This window comes from Cryptomeria japonica, chromosome 1 (genome assembly GCF_030272615.1).
Source record: "Cryptomeria japonica chromosome 1, Sugi_1.0, whole genome shotgun sequence".
Classification (NCBI taxonomy): Eukaryota; Viridiplantae; Streptophyta; class Pinopsida; order Cupressales; family Cupressaceae; genus Cryptomeria; species Cryptomeria japonica.
This window is the reverse complement of record NC_081405.1, coordinates 72504222-72524295: the sequence shown is the minus strand read 5'-3', so window position 1 is coordinate 72524295 and position 20074 is coordinate 72504222. Positions and strand designations below refer to the sequence as shown.

Here is a 20074-nt window from a genome sequence, read left to right as displayed (position 1 = left end):
ACCAGACACACATTTTCATTTTCATTTCATGTCTTACATAGATTGTTGCATACTTGAAACTAGAGCAAAAAAAACTCTTATATATAGGATGCTTAACACCTAAAACCAGACATCACTGGCAGACATGCATGAGGATGAGTGGAACTAGCAAAATATATCTAGACTATTCCTACTCTCCTCCCCAACATGGTTCACCTATAAAAACACATCTAAAATACATGTGTATCCACATCTTCTCTCACTCTTCTTCTTATGGATCACCTAGAAAAACACAAGTAGAATCTATATTGATGCTACTTTCTTTCCTTCTTCTCATGAGGTCACAAATTATCTATTTGTAGTTCATGGATACCAGTATGTGCTTTTGCTATTTTTATGTGATCACTTGTGTTGTTGAAATGATATTTTCAATAGTGATATTAGTGGTTGAGACATTTTGATATCGAGGTCTCTTCGGCTAGTTGACTTGAGGTCTTGTTTTTAGTACTAACCCCTTGTGTTGTGTGTCCTTGCATGAGTTAAGATCCTAAGATTGGTGGATTGGTTTTTTTAAATTAGAGATGTCTTATCTCCTTGTGATTGCGCTCCTAATTTCACCTCTCTCTCATCTTTCTACTCTACCAAGAGTATTCATTGTAAGCTCATACTTTGCTATAGTGGGGGCTAAATGTAGCATCGTAAATTCTACACATTTATTAGTGTGTCCAATTTCACACTCTCCTAGCACCTAATTTAGTATTTCCATTTTCTCTATGCATTATAAGATCTTTATTGTAATTAATTAATATTTAATTCAATATTAAGGGTCTTGTTCCAATTTATTACATCATCACACTCTTATTTGTGCCCTTAATTCTAAGTGTTCCTTTTATCATGTAATCTTGATTTATCCTTAATTCTTGCCTAATTTCAACTCTCAAAGCATATTTTGCATATCTACACATCTTGGTTTGAGCCATCGAGTTGGATTTAGCATTAGAATCACGTAGCTCGCATCCCTAGAAAATTAGAGAAAACTTGGTAGGACTAGGTAGTATACTACCTGTTCCCAAACTTTTCCCCCTAAATTTCAAGAGCTTGATTGAGCAATCTTATTCTATTCAAATCTAGCTCCGTGTAAAAATATATCAATTCTAAGTCAGCCTAAGTTTGATTTCACTTATGAAATCCCTTTATAAGGCATCCTTCTCAAGTCATTTTAATCTATGTGATCTATCCAATCTAAGACTCTAAGCAATCAATTCCTATCATTCGTGCATTTGTGAAGCATTCATTATCAAACATTTTCAGAAATCTTCAAGGTTGCATATTTGTCCTTCAACCATTGTGGAGAAAAATTACATCAATATTATGCAAGCATGTGTGTGTGATTAGGGTTTTGAGTTTGTCATGAAATTTCAGACAACATACGTGATTACATCCAAAGAGAAAAGCATCATCATCAATAATCACGGATCTGAGTTATATCTTTCCAGTTTTTATTTTAGTATTTGCATTATTTCATTCAAGGTTGATTCCAAACTGGGGTTTGACTTAGGCAAACCCTTGTTCCCAACATATTTCCCCTTTTCCATATGTACATGAATAAGCATGGAGTTTTATTTTTCAGGATCAACGTAATTCACGGAGATGAACAAGTTCCCCTTTGGACGACGAAAAGTTTGAAGGACCATGGTGACTATCACCATGGCCCCAACAATTTAGGCTGAAGTTTGGGGAGCAGATCCAAATCATATTTGTAGACACCTAAAATTGTCTCATCCTAATTAAATAAATATTTTTATTTATTTAATTATTTTATCCTAAGCCTTATATTAATTAAATAGATTATTTATTTATTTAATTAATTCATTAATCCTCTTCCAACCTTTCCCTATTTAAATAATTTTTTTTAATTATTTAAATTATCCTTTCCCTAAATTAAATAAATATTTTATTTATTTAATTGTTCCTACTTCCTTTGTTAAATAATTAGATCTTTATTTTTTTAATTAATTCATTAGTTGTTTCCTACTCATGACACATGTCATTTATCTCTTAATTTTCCTCTACCTATCCCCTTCATATTTTATTATTTTCCCTACCTACCCTTTAATCCTAGCTGACCATTTATCATTTCACCTCTTAATCTTATCCCTCCATTTTCTAAGGTGTTCTCTATCTAAGAGATACCCTTATCCTTTCAAAACCCTAATGACATATGCGATCTAGCCTTCAAGCGATCAAGCAACTTCACAATCATAATCCGTTCTTTGTTGAGCTCTTGTGCACATACAAAAATATGAGAGAAAATATATCAAGCAAGATCAATGGAGATAGGAAACAATGGAAATCAAACCCTACTTGGCATGTGAATAGTATTATTATCTTATTTGTTGGTTTTCATGTTCTTAGGTTTCTTCATTGGTGTATGGTGAATAGTTAATTTGTAGAGATAGGGTTTGTTGTGGTTGGATCTTTTATGGTTTTGCAATAGTTTATCATCATCATTTTTCATCGTATACAATATTCTTTTGATCAGATCCATGTTTGTGTTTCTGCACAACAACTGTAGCTCATTGTTTATTCCCGATCTCTTCAATAATCACCTATTTATCCTAATTTCAGCATTTTCATAATTCAACTTAGAAAGAGGGAGTCAAAAACCTAACCATGTGAATCTAATTAGACTTCTCAGCCCTTTCTTAGTGGGACTGAAGTTAGATCTATTGGATTCACCTCTTTTTCAATGTAAAGGTTAATTTGGTTCATTAGTGGTCTTATCCTATTTGGTGAAACACTAGTTACAAATTACTCCTCTACAAAACTCTTTGATGAGGTTCAACTTCAAGTTTGAAAAATAAAACTAGATTTTATTTAATTTGCACTAATTGAATTAAAAAGATAATTATAAATGTAAATAGATTCTCATGGTTAATAACTGTCATGAAACTCTTTGGCAACGTTTGAAAATAATAATCAATTTTAATAAATTAATACATTCAAATTACTTCTTATGAATTCATGTAGCATCTCTTTAATTATCATACCTATAAATGTCTTTGAACACTAAAAAAAGCACATAAAAATGTTATCAAATGATTTTTTTTATTATAATAGAGGCAAACACTTTTGATTTGGAGCTATAAACCAATGAGGTCACAAATGGGGGACCTCATCATTGATATAAACACTCAACAATAACACTCCAATAGGGTTTGAACCATGGTGGCAAGAATCATAAAATCATAATTCAATCATTACACTATGCCAATATTGACAAAATATTATGAAATGATTAATAGACAATTATTTTTTATTTTATTCATAAAAACATATAATAACTTCACAAAATATAAATATTACTTAATATAAATGTAACACACCAATTTTTATTTACAAAGATATACATTTAACCAACATTTAATAAGCATCTTTAGATGCTTTTATTAGTAAGTATGAAGTCATTATCCACTCTTAGTTGTGTACTGTTTAGATGTAAACAAAATACCTAGTGAAACAACTAAAACTAAAATGACTCAAAATTGAAACATCCATATGATATTATGGATTACAATAACACACTATCATATTTGACTTGTTTAGGTGGTCCATTTATAATTACAATAATAGGCATAGAAAAGCCAATTTGATTTTAGATGAACCACTTAAACAGGTCAACCTGATTCTATAAGTTGTTTAGCCATATTTTGTGTCGTCTCTCCTTGTTTGGAGTGCAACATCTTACCACTTCACTAACCCTCCTTGATTTGCTTCCTTAAATCGGCAACAACCCATCTTTATTCTCCATGAGCTTTCTATCATTCTAATGATGGATCACAAAGTGTTATTCAAAACATTGATGCAAAAAAAACATACACAATCTAAATCAAAATTAATAACAATTACTACTATTGATTGTGGAAAACTAATGTTCTTAAGTCATAACAAGTCAAAGATCAAAATATGTTATTTAAGCAAGTCAATCTGATTTCAAATGAACTGTTTAAACAAGTAATATGATTTTATAAGTTGTTCAACCATTTCTCTTTTTTATCTCTCCTTATTTGAAATACAACATAAACAAATCAAACCAAATCAAAGATTAGAATGTGCTTTTTAAACTTACTTGATTGGTTAACATTTCCATTGGGGTCTTAAAATGTTAACAGTAGGATCAACCCACTAAGCCCCATGAACGGGGGGAGGGTTGTAGATATTCCAATGCTATGTGTAAAAATAAAAAATGCCTAGATCTATAGTTAGATTGAAGGGCTTAAAATGATACATATTATATTTAGATGTAGTGGTGTATAAATTAGTATGTTTATAATTCAAAATTATTTGCATCTTGTAGCTTGAGAAAAGGTGAAATCTATGACATGAAAGAAATTCAATCTTGTAGCTCATAAAAAATAAAAATGAGAATTTATGTAAAATAACATGTTATATTTGGAGAAACATTATTACAATCTTATACTTATAATTAATTTCTTAAAGTATATACAAGTGAAATAAATATTATTAGAATTGGCAAAGTGATGAAATAGAACCCAAATTAAAAGTTATGAATTTGGTTGGAGGCTTTAACCACTATTGTAGATGGCCAATGAATTGGATGGTGAAAAAAATACATTTTGGGTCCTCATGTTCCAAAATTAATTGGCATTCCTCCATCAAAATCTCAAAATCTAAAATACACTTTTCCTCCATCACTCCACCACCCCTCAAGGTGTGTGTCATTGTTGATCCTTCTCGCATTTCTATTCACTCATGCACCAGTCTTTCAAGAACATCCATTATCCAACACCTATTTTCCATCCTTCCATTTCTCTTGTCCAACCTTTGCATAAATCCTTACCCTAGTTCCATCTAATCATCCATCTCATATTTCTTTTTCATTATCCTACCAACGTCTTTGAGCATACCTTCATAGCCATGGTCTATTGCAACACATATTTCAAGGGTACCATACAAAGAAGCGAGATGCTTGACTCCTTTTTTCATCTTCTATTATGTATTCATTATCTTCTATTATGTATTCAATATCTTCCACGCAATTGGTATGCTGATTCATTTCGATCTTATTAATATCTAGATGATTTTTATTCCTTTTGCTATAATAAGCTTAATGATGATATAAGCACTTAAAAACAAAAAGAATTCTCATCATTTTCATATCCTCTTTCTCATCATTCTTCTTCTCATCGCTTTTCTCTTTCATCACCCCTTTCATCTCTCTCTCTCTCTCTTTCATCATTTCTTTCATCATCTTCTTCATTCTTCTCATTGCAGTGTGCTCAATCAATTTCTTTATCCAGCTGATGCATGTCTTTGAATCTTTAATTGCTTTATCAAATCAACCAACTTGCTTTTTGCAATCTCAACGCCCCTGGATCAATCAATCAATCAATCAATCATTGGATCATGTTATCTTGCACTAGCATCAATCCCTATCAACTCAATCAGCTCAATCAACTTATCACCCTATCTATACTGATCATTTCCATCAATTGTTCAGTTACGCCTCATCAACTATGCATTTTCATCAAATGTACATCTCAACTTAATCACTTGTGCAATATCAATCATCCAATATTTTATCATGGAATCTATCGAGAGATTAATCTCCATCAATCTGTTTGATCAATCTTTCGAGGGGGCATAACCAATCAATCATCACCCTTTCCAAGATATCTATGGGGCATGTATCAGTTGATCATTTTCTTTGAAACAACACAACGAGTTGCATTGTCTCAAAGAGGGGCAAAATGTAGACAACTAAAATTGTCCTACTTAATTAAATAAATATTTTATTTATTTAATTATTTTATCCTAAGTCTTCTATTAATTAAATAAATTCTTATTTATTTAATTAATTCATTTATCCTCTTCTAGCCTTTCCCTATTTAAATAAATATTTTTATTTATTTAAATTATCCTTCCTTAAATTAAATAAATATTTTATTAATTTAATTGTCCCTACTTCCTCTATTAATTAAATAAATCTTTATTTATTTAATTAATTCATTACCTTTTTCTTTCAATGACACATGTCATTTATCTCTTAATTTTCCTCTACCTACCCCTTCATTATTTTATTATTTTCCTAACTACCCTCTTATTATTTTATCATTTTTTATATCTACCCTTCAATCCTAGCCGACCATTTATTATTTCACCTCTTAATCCTATCTCTCAATTTTCCAATGTATTATCTATATAAGAGGATTCTTTCATCTTTTATCGATCCTAATAGGCAATTTAGCAATCTAGCAATGTAGCATTGGAGAGTATTTTGGCATTCTAGCATCCTTATTTTGCATCCATCATATTTCAAATCTTCATTCACCATAGCTTCTTGTGTGTGTGCATCTGAGAGCAACATTTTTTAACACAAGATCTTGATTGATAGAAGTACAATGGAGTAGTTTATAGCATGCATGTGTGTGTTTTTAGTTTAGGTTTGTTTTTGCATTGTGTGTGTGTTTTGCAAGTACTTTATTGAGTATGTCGGGTCAAATCTAGATCTTAATTCCATAAGGTCTCAGACATTTTCCCCCATTCATAGTAAGGATGCTTTTAAGTTCTTTGAACAAGTAAAACACTTTTATTTTAATAATATGTAGACAAAAAAATTGAGTTGACGAGGGTTGTAAATACTTTAATGCTATATGCAAAAAAAATATATGTAGATATAGTTGGATTCAAGGCCATGAAATGATACATGTTTTTTTTAATAGATGTAGTGGTTTATAGATTAGTATATTTATAAAATTATAATTCAAAATTATTTGCATTTTCTAGCTTGAAAAATGGTGAAATATATGGCATGAAAATAATCAATCTTGTAGCATAGAAAAATAAAATTGAAAAAATGAAAAATAATATATTATATTTAGAGAAACATTGTTACTCTCTTTTAGTTATTATTAATTACTTACATAATATACAATTGAAACCAATATATTTAGAATTGGAAATGCCATGAAATGTAACTATTTTTTTTTTTTCCGAATAAGACCCAAATTCAAAGTTATGAAGCGTTGTTGGGGGTTTTAACCCCTATTGTAGATGACCAATGAATTAGATAATGAAAAATTATTGTTATATTTGTATGATATCTAGTCAACAACACTTGTAAAATCTATCTAACAACATGTATAAAAGTAAATGGAGAAAAGACACTACCAAAAGATGTCCACACATAAATTCAATGCAATAGGGTCTTTGAAAACCTATAGAATTTGAATCTATAGAATAGGTCCTTCTTTTGCAATTACTTTATTATACACACCAACAATGTATAAATATCTTCAATGTTATATGAATAATTTTTTATCCTTGAGTAGACTTGGTGCATTTGTGCACAAATTCATAAATAGATGTATTCATGAGAAAAAGCAATAACCTAACCATTCAACCAACATGTGAAATACCAAGAATCATGTAATTATAATATGAACATCTTTTACATTATCGTACTACATAAAACACCAAATACAATGCTTTCACATGGATAATTGTCTTGTATAATTTTTTATTACCACACACTATAAATCAATTTAGCTACAACCTTTACAGTACTAATATATATACCTTGGCCTACTATACTACAAAATTTGATAACTCATTGCACATTATTTACTACATACAAACTCTTTTTGCTAGGACTCTTTGCAAGTAAATATAACCGAAGTTCCAACAAAGTAAACCCACACAAAATATTTTTACTTTGTTCAATTAAATTCAAAATCAACATAATTTTAATATAATTTTCAAATAACTAATTTGGCCTCTTTATCATATTCAATAATAAAAATGAGAACTTAGTTCCAACTTTGCAACAATCTTGGTGAAATATAAGCTCTAGGATGGTTACAACTTAGCAGTAAGATACAATCCATTTGTAGGATCTTTATTAATAACATTAATGAAAGTTAAAATCTTTTCAGATAATATTTGGAGAAGGGTTCTTATTGTTTCCATCACACTAAAAATACAACCCTTTTATCCAAACAAAAGATAGTTGACCTCCTACAACTTTAATAGGATATTGAACTCTTTGATGAGGTTCAACTTCAAATTTGAAAAATAGAACTAGATTTTGTTTGCACTCATTGAATTAAAAAGATAATTATAAATATAAATAGATTCTCATGGTTAATAATTGCCATGGGACTCTTTGGAGACATTTGAAAATAATCATCAATATTAATAAATTAATACATTAAAATTACTTCTTATAAATTCATCTAACATCTCTTTAATTATCATACCTATAAATGTCTTTGAATAGTGTAAAAAACATGTAACAATGTTATCAAATGATTTTTTATTATAACAGAGGTAAACACTTTTGATTTCGAGCTGTGAACCAATGAGGTCACAAACGAGGGACCTAATCCTTGATATAAATAAACACTCAACAATAACACTCCAATAGGGTTTGAAACATAGTGGCAAGAATCACAATATCATAATTCAACCATTACACTATGCCAATATTGACAATATATTATCAAATGATTTTATTGACATAAATATTTTTTATTTTATTCATAAAAAACATACAATAACTTCACAAAATATAAATGATACATTCACCAATTCTTGTTTACAAAGAGATACCTTTATCCACCATTTAATAAGCATCTTTAGATGCTTTTATTAGTAAGTATGAAGTCAATCTTCTCTCTTAGTTGGGTACACTTTAAGTAAATACGTAGTGAAATAACGAAAACTAGAATGACTCAAAATTGAATCACCCATATGAGATTTTGGCTTACAAAGCACATTCTCAGATTTGACTTGTTTAGTTGGTCATGTATAATCACAATAATAGGCATGGAAAAGCCAATCCGATTTCAAATGAACCGCTTAAACAAGTTAAAACAAGTCAATATGATTTCAGATGAACCGCTTAAACAAGTTAAAACAAGTCAATCTGATTTTATAAGTTGTCTAACCCTGTTTCTTTCTTGTCTCCCTTCGTTTGGAGTGCAAAATCTTCCCACTCCACTAACCCTCCTTAGGTCTGCGAGAGTCCATCTTTATATTCCATGAGCTTTCTATCATTCTGATGATGGATAACAAAATTATTCAAACGTTGATGCGAAAGAAAAAAAAATATACACAATCTAAACCAGAAACAACAACAATAACTACTATAGATTGTAGAAAACTAATATTCTTAAATCAAAACAAATCAAAAACCAAAATATATTGACCATTCTAATTTCAGATGATCCGTCTAAACAAATCAAAACATAAATATACTTTTTAATCTTACCCCAGACAACTTACACGTTTCCATTGGGGTCTCCCTACTGGTTTGATTCAATTGAAATGCACTCTCTCCCGTAACAGCAAACTTCATCCAACTCTTCTTCTTACACACACTCATCAAAAAGTAGCCCAAAACACCCACAACCATAACAGAAATACTCAGCAGGTAGACAGCCAAATTAGCCAGAGTCATCAAAAAGATAAGAAACGCCACAGGCATAGCACATACAACAATCAAACCGGGCACACCAAAGTACACCCTAAAAGGCCTACTTAGATTCGGAAACTTCCGCCTGAGCCACAGAAACGAAGCAAATTCCAGCAGCATAGCACAACTGTAGAGAAAATTGGCAGTCCGTATGATAGTCCCAAAGTTGAGGTATGAAAACAAAAGAGTGCCCACAGCAGAGACGAAGATACCCAAGAAAGGTGTATCAAAAGTAGAACGCTTCGCCATGAAAGCGGGCAAAAGTCCCATCTCCGCAGTACCCAACAGCTGAAACGAAGCACTGCTCAGCTGGGCCTCAAACATTCCCACAGTCGACAAAACAGCACCAATTTCCACCCAATATTTCAACCATGATCCCCCAATCTGCCCCGCTGCATCAGCCAAATACCCACCATTCCACAACTTCTGGTTCAATTCAAGCGCCCCAGTGGCGGCTAAAAGGGGGACAATGTACCCCACACAAGTCACCAGTCCTGCACACAAAAGCGCCAATGGTAAAGTTCTCTGTGGGTGCTCCATCTCCCCAGCCAAAGTGCTCGCATTGTCCCAAAAATTCAGATTCCAGAACAGCGTGTTAAAGTATGTCGACCAGTCGATTTTTCCCTTGAGATGAGCTGCCCACCGTGAGGGCTTGAGCTTGGGAATGGAGAAGAAAAACATGAGGAAGAAGGGCATAAGGGAGAGAATTCCTAGGGTGATAGCAATCCAACCGACTATTGTGAGGCCTCTGAAGTTGAGATATGTTAATGCCAGTGTGGAGACAAGGATTCCCACGATTCTGATTCGGGCATGGATGAATGCTGGGAAGATTATCTTTAGATAGTCCATGCAGAGGGCCAAATAGGCAGCGTTGTTGATTACCCAACTTACCCATTTGCACCAGCCCATTAGAAATCCCCACAAGGGCCCAAATGCAGACCAGCCCCATACTACGTAGCCTCCGTTTCCTGGGTATGTTGTGGCTAGCTCTGCTGTTATTAGAGCTTCTGGTATGCTCCATATGAAGGGGAATAATATGAAGCCCACCAATGCTAACAGTGGCCCCGCTGCTTCTACTGCTGGTTCCTCGCCGAATGGAACCCCCTGAGACTTCGAAGTAGATGAGGAATATCAGGGGGATGAGTTTCAGCTTCTTTGAGCTTTGGGTTTGTCTTTCTGGGTGTTTTGACGTTGTTGTTGATTCTTCATCGCATCCTCCTGCTCCGACTGCACCAGGTTGCAATGACGGGCACATTGCTACAGTTGGTTTTTTGTCACAGTTTCCTGCTGGTCTTGTATAGTATTTTATTCTTTTCTTGATATGGAGATATGATTTTCTTCATTTTAAAATGCTTATAAATCAGGTCGTGTGGTTTGCACGTGAAAAATGGGAGTTCGACCAGGACCACCTCCATGCATGATGATGTCATCGGTCGTGCAACTTTTGCAGTTTTCCTTGGCGACTGCCATTTGTTTCCCCCTCTCCTCCCTCCATTGGATGGCTAGCTAAATGCTAGCAGGATAGATATTAGAAGAAGTGTAATAGTAGTCGTTGATATTAGGAGAAGTGTAATAGTAGTTGTTATAATTAATTTAGTTTATTCATTCTAAATGGTATATCAGATTTTGATTATTTTTTGGTGATCTTTTTATGTGACTTAATTGATTATAGCTATTGTTCCAATTTCTAGATACTACTGATCTATGTTGTGGGATCTAATATACGCACGCGCAAGGGTCAAAAAGTGATAATTTCAAAGTGTTGCCCTATACCTACTTAATGACAAGTTTTTTGGTTGTCTCTATATGCAATTTAATTGCTTATAGCCATTGTCCTGGCTTTTGAGTAGTAACGATGCATGTTGTGGGATCTGTTATATGTGCAAGGGTCCAAAAGTGATCATTTTAAATTGTCACCCTATACCTACTTAACGACGATGTTTTTGGTTGTCTTTGTTTGCAACTTAACTACTTATAGCTATTGTTTTGGCTTCTAGATAGTAAGCCGCACGTTATGGGATCCATTATAAACACAAGGATCAAAAAATTGTCATTTCAAAGTATTTCTAATACTTACTTATAGATGCCCCAATAACCTTGTGCTACAACGATCTCAAAATTGCCAATACTTATACACAAATACGCCAATAGACATACGCCTATAGATCCCAACAAATCCATATACTTGTTGAACAGATTGCACAATTAAGCACGTTTATTGGCAATCCAATCCGATCAAGGGACTGATCAAATCATGGCATCGATCAAAACGACAAATCATTTCTGGGAAAATGCCGATCACAATCAAAATCATGGCATCGACTAAAACGACATAATCATTGCTGGGGAGGTGACGATCACATGGGATGGACTGAAGTTGAGCATCGAATTCAGATTTTGCACGGAATGTGAAATGAAATGAGCACGAGATGATAGATTGAATGTATGCTTGATTCTCTGAACATTGGTATGGCACAAAGATCTCAGAATAACCCTAAGACAACAAGTTACACAAGTTCATGTATTCAGTCTCCAGACTGAAAGTAGGCAACACCATGGAGGAACGTTGAAACTTTTTCAATTGTGTTTGCGACTACAACCATGGAGGTTTAGCTGATACGTGTATTCATCAACCCTCTACGAACATTGAGAAAGCCATGCAGGATATATTAGGCGAATGAATAACAAACATTCATATAATCGGGCATTACAATGTACCTCACCTAATTTATATCATAAACATCCTTCCAATAATCATATAATCAGGCATTACAATGTACCTCATCTAATTTATATCATAGAACATCCTTCCAATAATTTCTACGAGTTCAAGCTCTTTGATATGTATGTCTTTTCTTTTCTTCATTGTATTTACTACTAGAGTGTACACAAGGATAAGGAAATAAGAAGGTTTCACTTTGGAGGATAAATTTTATTTGCGCTAAATAATTATCATAATTATGGGAGTTATTTGAAATTTCTGAGAGCTACACATGGTTGAATTTCATATCCAAAGTCTTTTAAAGCTTCCACGTGTGCCACTTAATCTTTGGACTCCAAATTCCTTAGTTTTAAGTTGCCTAAGAAGCTCAAATACATTAATAGTGTTATTTTCATTATTACACCCAAGACACTTCATAAATATGCGTGTTTGATTTTATTTGCGTTAAATAATCATGATAATCATCAGCATTATTTGAAATCCTCGAGAGCTACACATGGTTTTATTTTACTTGAATTTCATATCCAAAGTCTTCTAAAGCTTCCACATGTGCCACTTAATCCTTGGACTCCAAATTCCTTAGTTTTAAGTTGGCCAAGAAGCTCAAATACATTGATAGTATTATTTTCATTATTAGACCCAAGCCCCTTCATAAATGTGTGTGTTGGAGATTTGACATGATACATCTAAACTCTAAAGTTGTGACTTGAGAAAGTGAACTTGAACACTCTACTCAACTAGAATATAAAAAACTTTAGTTCTGTGAATATGAAAAAGATGTATATGGAATTTTAAGATTTAATAAATAATGATTTTAAGTTCTCATTAAGCACATTTACGAAGGGGCTTAGGTCCAACAAGCAAACTTTTCGTTATTACATCTAAAACCCTTCATAATTACAATTTTAGTTGAGTAAAGTGTTAACATTTTATCATTGATGTATGTTTGGACTTGAGTTTCTTTTATAAATATGTTTCATCTTACATTTCAAATCTATTTATAAATAGTTCATGGAGTTTCACTCAAAATGTTTGGACTTGAGTTTCTTTTGTAAATATGTATAAGCTTACATTTCAAATCTATTTATAAATAGTTCATGGAGTTTCACTCAAAAATATACCCTAGGTATGCACATTGATAGAAAAATTAGAAATAAGGAAAGTTAGATTCATGGAGACATATCCTTAATCCATTTCTCATTTTCTATCAACTTATAGCCACTCTTTATATCACATTTTAATACTTTTGATAGTCCAAATACACATCTATGACTCTTATCTTTAGTTACAACTCTCCTTAAGGATATATGTGTGCTTGACCTAATTATAAGTAAACTTGCCTAATGGCAACCCCTTTTGTGGTTCATGAAAAAAATTATGTAATAGTCCAAATAATTTGGAATAATGTTTCTTGCAACAAGACTATCATGGACCTTATAACTTTCCATCATCCTTGAGTGATAGTCCATTGGCAAAATATGGTTATTCATTTAGGGCCAATGAAACTGTCATGGTCTCTTCATTTACATAGAGTGGTGGTTGATTTGAATGCCATGGTAAAATGTTGGCAAAATAATAGATCTTTTTGTGTTTATCCCTTCATTACAAATAATTTTTCATTCTCCTTTATAACTTCATGAGAACTCTTCAAGCTCAAGACAATCCTATCAAGCTATGCTAGTTATGTTCCAATTGCATATGCTTCTCCATAATGTTTTGGATTGTCTTAATGACTATTGTTTATGGTGAAAATGGATAACAATAATAACAATATTGAAAGGCTAAATGAATCCAACCACTAAACCCTAGCCTAACAATGAACAAAGATCCACCATAACATATGAAGATTACCTAAGACAATGCAAATAACTCAAAATCACAAAGATTATACCAATCACATGTCCAATAGGGTTTTGATCTCCATTGATCTTGCTTGATATATTTGCTCTCAGATTTTAATATGCACAAGAGCTCAACAAAGAACGGAATGTGGTTGCAAGTAGGATCGTAGTGTAGCCAAGTGATCATTAGCATGAGTGATTAGGCATTAGGGTTTGACAATGAAGAAAGCATCTTCTTAAATAGAAGACACAATATGAAATGGAGGGTTAAGATTGAGAGGTGTAAAAAGAGAAGTCGGCTAGGATTAGAGGGTAGGTAAAAGAAATACCAAAATAATGAAAGAGGTAGGTAGTGTAGGAATTAAGAGATGAATGACATGTGTCATGTGTAGAAAAGGTTAATGAATTAATTAAATAAATAAAGATTTATTTAATTAATAGAAGAAGTAGGATAATTAAATAAATAAAATATTTATTTAATTTAGGAAAAAGATAATTTAAATAAATAAATGTATTTATTTAAATGAGAAATAAGGCTAGAAGAAGATAAATGAATTAATTAAATAAATAAAGATTTATTTAATTAATAGAAGAATTAGGCTTAGATAATTAAATAAATAAAATATTTATTTAATTAGACATGACAATTTTAGGTGTCTACATTTTGCCCCTCTTTGAGACAATGTGGCTTGTCGCGTTGTTTCAAAGAAGATAAGATGAACTGATACAGAGTTGCCCCAGAATGGGAATGATATGCCCCCTCGAGAGATTGGATGAAAATGTCTGAAAAGATTGCAGACAATCTCTCGATAAGAAAGAAAGGCTAGAATGGACTGACCGGATAAGGTGACAAAGTCACGGGATAAAGAAGACTGACTCGGGAAATGAGGGCGAGGGCTAGGGTAGGCTATAAGATAGACCACGGGGGAAATACATCCTCATTGTCATCCACACCCTTACAAGATCACAGTGCAGAGCGAGAAAAGAGCAGTAGCAGTCAGCAACGATGGCCTTTGTTCACAGATTCGACCGCGTTTGCCGATTCCAGAGGCCAGCAGAGGCAGGAGAGCCGGTAAGTACCATGAAACCTCCTCGTACCTTCACGCATTTCAATTTTTGTCATTAATGCTCAATAGGTAGCAATAAATGCGCTAGGAATAGGGTAGTTAAAAAATGCAAAAACGCACAACCGCGTCTATGTCAGTGCCAGGCGCGTCTGTGTCCAACAGGCGCGTCTGTGTCAGTTCCAAGCGCGTCTATGCCTGGGACCGCGTTTGTGCTGAATGCGGGCGCGTTTGCGAATTTTAGAGGCGTTTATATCATGCAGGGACGTCTATGTTCCCTGGCCGTGTTTGTGCATGATATAGGCACATTTGTGTTCTTAAAGCGCGTCTGTGTTGCAGAAGCGCGTTTGTGCAGTATATAATCGCGTTTATGAGTTTAAAGCGCGTTTATGTGTCAAAATGCATGGTTTTAGTCTTCTAGGTCAAATCGGCAGTTCTGTGATGAACATACGCTGTCGATTGGATAAGCTGTTGAGAGGATACACTCAAACAGGTCCTCTAGGAAGACTAGGATAGATCAAGGCACTTTGTGATGAACAGAGAGCACCAAGATATGCAACACTTTGTGATGGACAGGGAGTGCGAAATGTGAGTAACACTTTGTGATGAACAGGGAATGTCACACACGTAGTACTTTGTGATAAACAGGGAGCACTACTAGGATAGATAGCAACACTTTGTGATGAACAGTGAGTGTCACTAGGATAGATAACCATATGCATTTAGATAGCGAGTAGCATTTTGTGATAAACAGTGAATGCCACAATAACTGACATGATTGATTGCTTGACTGCAGGAGTATCTGCCTATGCTGGAGTCACAGGAGAGATTCCCGTTGACACAGAGATTGCGACCAGAGTTGTCGATTCAGGACAGGATTGCTATTGAGGAGATGGGATTGAGACACGTATTATATGTGCCTGAGTTTCGGGCAAACATGGGTTTGCTGACTGCACTGGCGGAGAGATGGCACTCCGAGACTTGCACGTTTCACTTGCCTATGGGGGAGATGACAATGATGCTCGAGGATGTCTATAGGATTTTGCACATACCGATCGATGGAGAGCTGATTCCATATGATCGAGATGGAGACAGGGAGGCGTTGAGACGGGTATTCCAGGATCCCGGGTTGGAGATGAGAGCAGGGCACGTGGCATGGGATACCATGACATGGATAGGATTAGCACTACCAATAGTGTTGGCAGGAGTGATCAATGAGTTCCTCTGTATCATTTTTGTACCATTTTGTATAATGATGTAGACACCTGCGGGTGATTGTAGCCATATGATTTTGACATCATTGTATCATGACACTTTATATATATATATATGAGATGATGCATCTTTGCGGCAGCTATATGCATGTGTACCTTATGTGATGTATGTTTCAATGATGTATGTTTTATGTGATAGATGCAATGCAATATTTTTGTTCTTTTATGTTTTAGATGTGATGCATGATGCAAATGTGAATGTATGTAATGCAAATGAATATGATAATGCAACTGATTATTTACCTGATGAAAATGTAAGATGTGCTAACATATGTTGTATGCAGGATGTGATGCAATTGTGATATCTGAAATGCTTATATGTGGTGATGCAGGTGTAACTATATGAAATGCAAATGTTTTTGGTGTGTCATTATACTCAGTCATGTGATAGCGGGCTACGCGGACTTGAGAAGGACGATGGAAGTCAATCAAGAAAGGGGGATGGAAGACAGAAGATATGAACGTGAAAGAGCTTCTTGTGCGTTATCATCATTGAGCTTTATTATGGCAAAATAGGTTATGACAATCGAGGCATTTGTTCGACCCAGAAAGTCATTGTACCCGTTTGCATGGAGATAAGACAGTCACAAACAAGGAATGCCCCAGTTCATACTAGACTCACAGTGTTCTCATATCCTTGGACAAGTCATAGCATTACTAAAAGACAATCCACAGACAGCAAACACAAATAGGTGACGATACCCCATCCTCGCCTTTCTAGTCAAAGACATCCTGGAGATAGAATCTCTAGTCAAAGACATCCTGGAAAAGCTAAAAGACATGTCACCAAAAAGATAAAATCAAAAGAAAACCAAGACTCGACACCAACATCCACTGTAGTCCTCAAGTTTAGTGTCTCTTGTCACTTGTTTAAGTCTTATTCGATTGTGGTCACAATGTTCACTTTCACAAAAAGGATAGATAGCACTGAACCATATGTTGTCTGAGTCTGTTGAAAGATTTGATTTTGTTGAAGCTCATTGTTGCTGCTGTGTCTCATTTGAAACTGACTGAATCCATGAAACTGATACTTTATTGTGGAGAAGATGGAATTTTATTGCGGATCTGTGATGCAAATGTTGCTTTATTGCGGATTGTGCGCAGATAGACTTGAAGGAAGCTGGAAGAAACTATACTCCTCGAAACATGTGATGTTCTCAGTTCCACACCCATCACTAGACGTAGGATTTGCCTTAGCCACAGATAGGGTCTGATTTATTATGAATGGAAAGGGATGTGAAAAGGGAGGTTTATTATGAATGGCTAACCAATCTTAGGTAGATCAATAACAAGCCATGATGGGAATGGGTAAGTTTATTATGGATGAATAGGTTGTGAGTGTGTGCAAAGTGAAATGATTAAGAGAATCCTGAAGGAGGGAGGAGCAATGTCTCTACACATGGCGCTGGTGACCCAGTTTTCACCATGGTACTTGCCCAGGGCGCCACCAAAGTGGTTTTCACCATTGGACGAAATTATTTCTCTTTACTTTTTTCGATTTTTCAAATTTTTTTGTGTCACAAGGCGCCTGTTTGCCAAGTTTTCACCAAGTAATGATTTTTTTTGTTTTATAATTTTTTTTTTGTATTTTTGATTTTTTTTATTTTTTTTTATTTTTGAATTAGGATGCTCCAGAGAATTATGTGTAGAACCTGCGAAGGTGCATGCTGTTGATAGGATCCTCCAAGGGTTCACCTTCTGTAGTTGAGAGCTGATATGCCCCAGAGCCACATACTGTTGTGATGATGTAAGGACCAAGCCAGTTTGGTTCAAACTTGCCCTTCTTATCTCTATCTTGCTGATTCTTGGGGTTTTCTCTGAGGACTAAGTCACCTACCTCAAATGTGCGAGGCTTGACCTTGTGATTGTAGCTGCGACTCATTCGTTGTTGGTAAGCCTTGAGATGATTAAAAGCGGTTTTTCTCTGTTCATCCAGCAGTTCTAGTTCTTGTAAGCGAGAGACCCTGTAATCTTCATCGTTGATGATGTTTCTCAAAGAGATCCGTAAAGAAGGTAACTCGACCTCAATAGGCAAGATGGCTTCAGCGCCATAGACAAGTGAGTAAGGTGTAGCTCCTGTAGGTGTGCGGACACTTGTACGGTAGGCCCAAAGTGCAGGATTGAGCTGGATATGCCAGTTACGGCCAGCGTCGTCGACTGTCTTTTTAAGGATTTTGAGAATTGTTTTGTTAGATGCCTCAGCTTGGCCATTACCTTGGGGGTAATATGGTGTGGAGAAACGATGGAAAATATGGAAGCGGTCACAGAGTTCACGAACATCCTGATTTTTGAAGGGACGCCCGTTATCAGTAATAATGGAAGTAGGAATCCCGTATCGGCAAATGATGTAGTTCAGGATGAAGGTAGCAATTTGTTTCCCTGTAACTTGTGTGAGAGGCACGGCTTCAATCCACTTTGTGAAATACTCTGTGGCTGTGATAATAAATTTATGACCATTGGAAGAAGGAGGGTGAATCTTGCCTATGAGATCGAGTCCCCACTGACAAAAGGGCCAAGGAGATGCGAGTGGTTGTAGTTCTTGTGCTGGTGCATGTATGAGGTCTCCATGAATTTGACACTGCCTACACTTCTTGACAAACTGATATGAGTCTTTTTCCATAGTAGGCCAGTAATATCCAGTCCTGATGAGTTTCTTGGCCAAGGTAGGACCACTAGTATGCGGACCACATATCCCTTCATGCACTTCTCGTAACGCAATCTGAGCTTCGTCACTCTCTAAAAATCTAAGAAGGGTGCCATCTAGACCTCGTCGGTATAGGATATCAGCTAAAATGATGTATCGAGAGGATTGGCGAATGAAAGTGCGGCGTTGGTTGTTTGATAGATCAGGAGGTAAGATATTGTCGCGAAGGTATGTGAAGATGGAACCATATAACTGGGATTCGGGACCAACCACACATATCATCTCAGTAGGCATTATCTCATATGAAGTAACCAACAGGTTGTCTACCAGGAACTCATAGCAGGTTTCATTTTGAGGCAGGTCAATTAGTGAAGCAATTGTAGCCATGGCATCTGCAGCACGATTCTGCTCTCTTGGTATCTGCTCAAAATCTATCTTTGTAAAGTGTTGTTTCAGATTATCCACCATTTGTTTATAAGGCAGTAATTTTTCATCCTTTGTTTGGTAATCATCAGTTGCTTGACGGATGACCAGTTGAGAATCCCCAAAAATGCGAAGTTCTTGGATCTTCCATTGAACTGCAATTCTTAATCTAGTTATTAATGCCTCATATTCTGCTATATTGTTGGTGCAAGGAAATGATAAGCGATATGACTTTGGTATAGAATCACCTTGGGGAGTTATAAAGAGAATACCCGCTCCTGCTCCATGCTGTGTGTATGAGCCATCAAAGTATAGTTGCCATGGCTTCACATGTGATATTGTTAAAATTGCTTCATCTGGAAATTCTGACTGTAGAGGAACATCATCTATCATGGGAGCATCTGCCAATTGATCTACAATTGCTTGTCCTTTTATTGCTTTTCTGTCTACATACTCGATGTCAAATTCACTCAGAATCATTACCCACTTGGCCAGCCGCCCAGTAAGTGTAGCTTTGTTGAGAAGATATTTTAGTGGGTCAATTCTGGCAATCAACTTAGTCTTGTGAGTGAGCATATAATGGCGTAATTTTAGTGAAGCAAAGACCACAGCGCGACAGGCACGCTCGATT

General features: G+C 35.0%; 1 pseudogene; it reads right to left on the bottom strand.

Moving 5' to 3' along the window:
- Positions 1 to 8607: 8607 nt before the first annotated feature.
- LOC131041983 (probable polyamine transporter At3g13620) lies at positions 8608 to 10754 on the bottom strand (annotated as a pseudogene).
- Positions 10755 to 20074: the final 9320 nt, after the last annotated feature.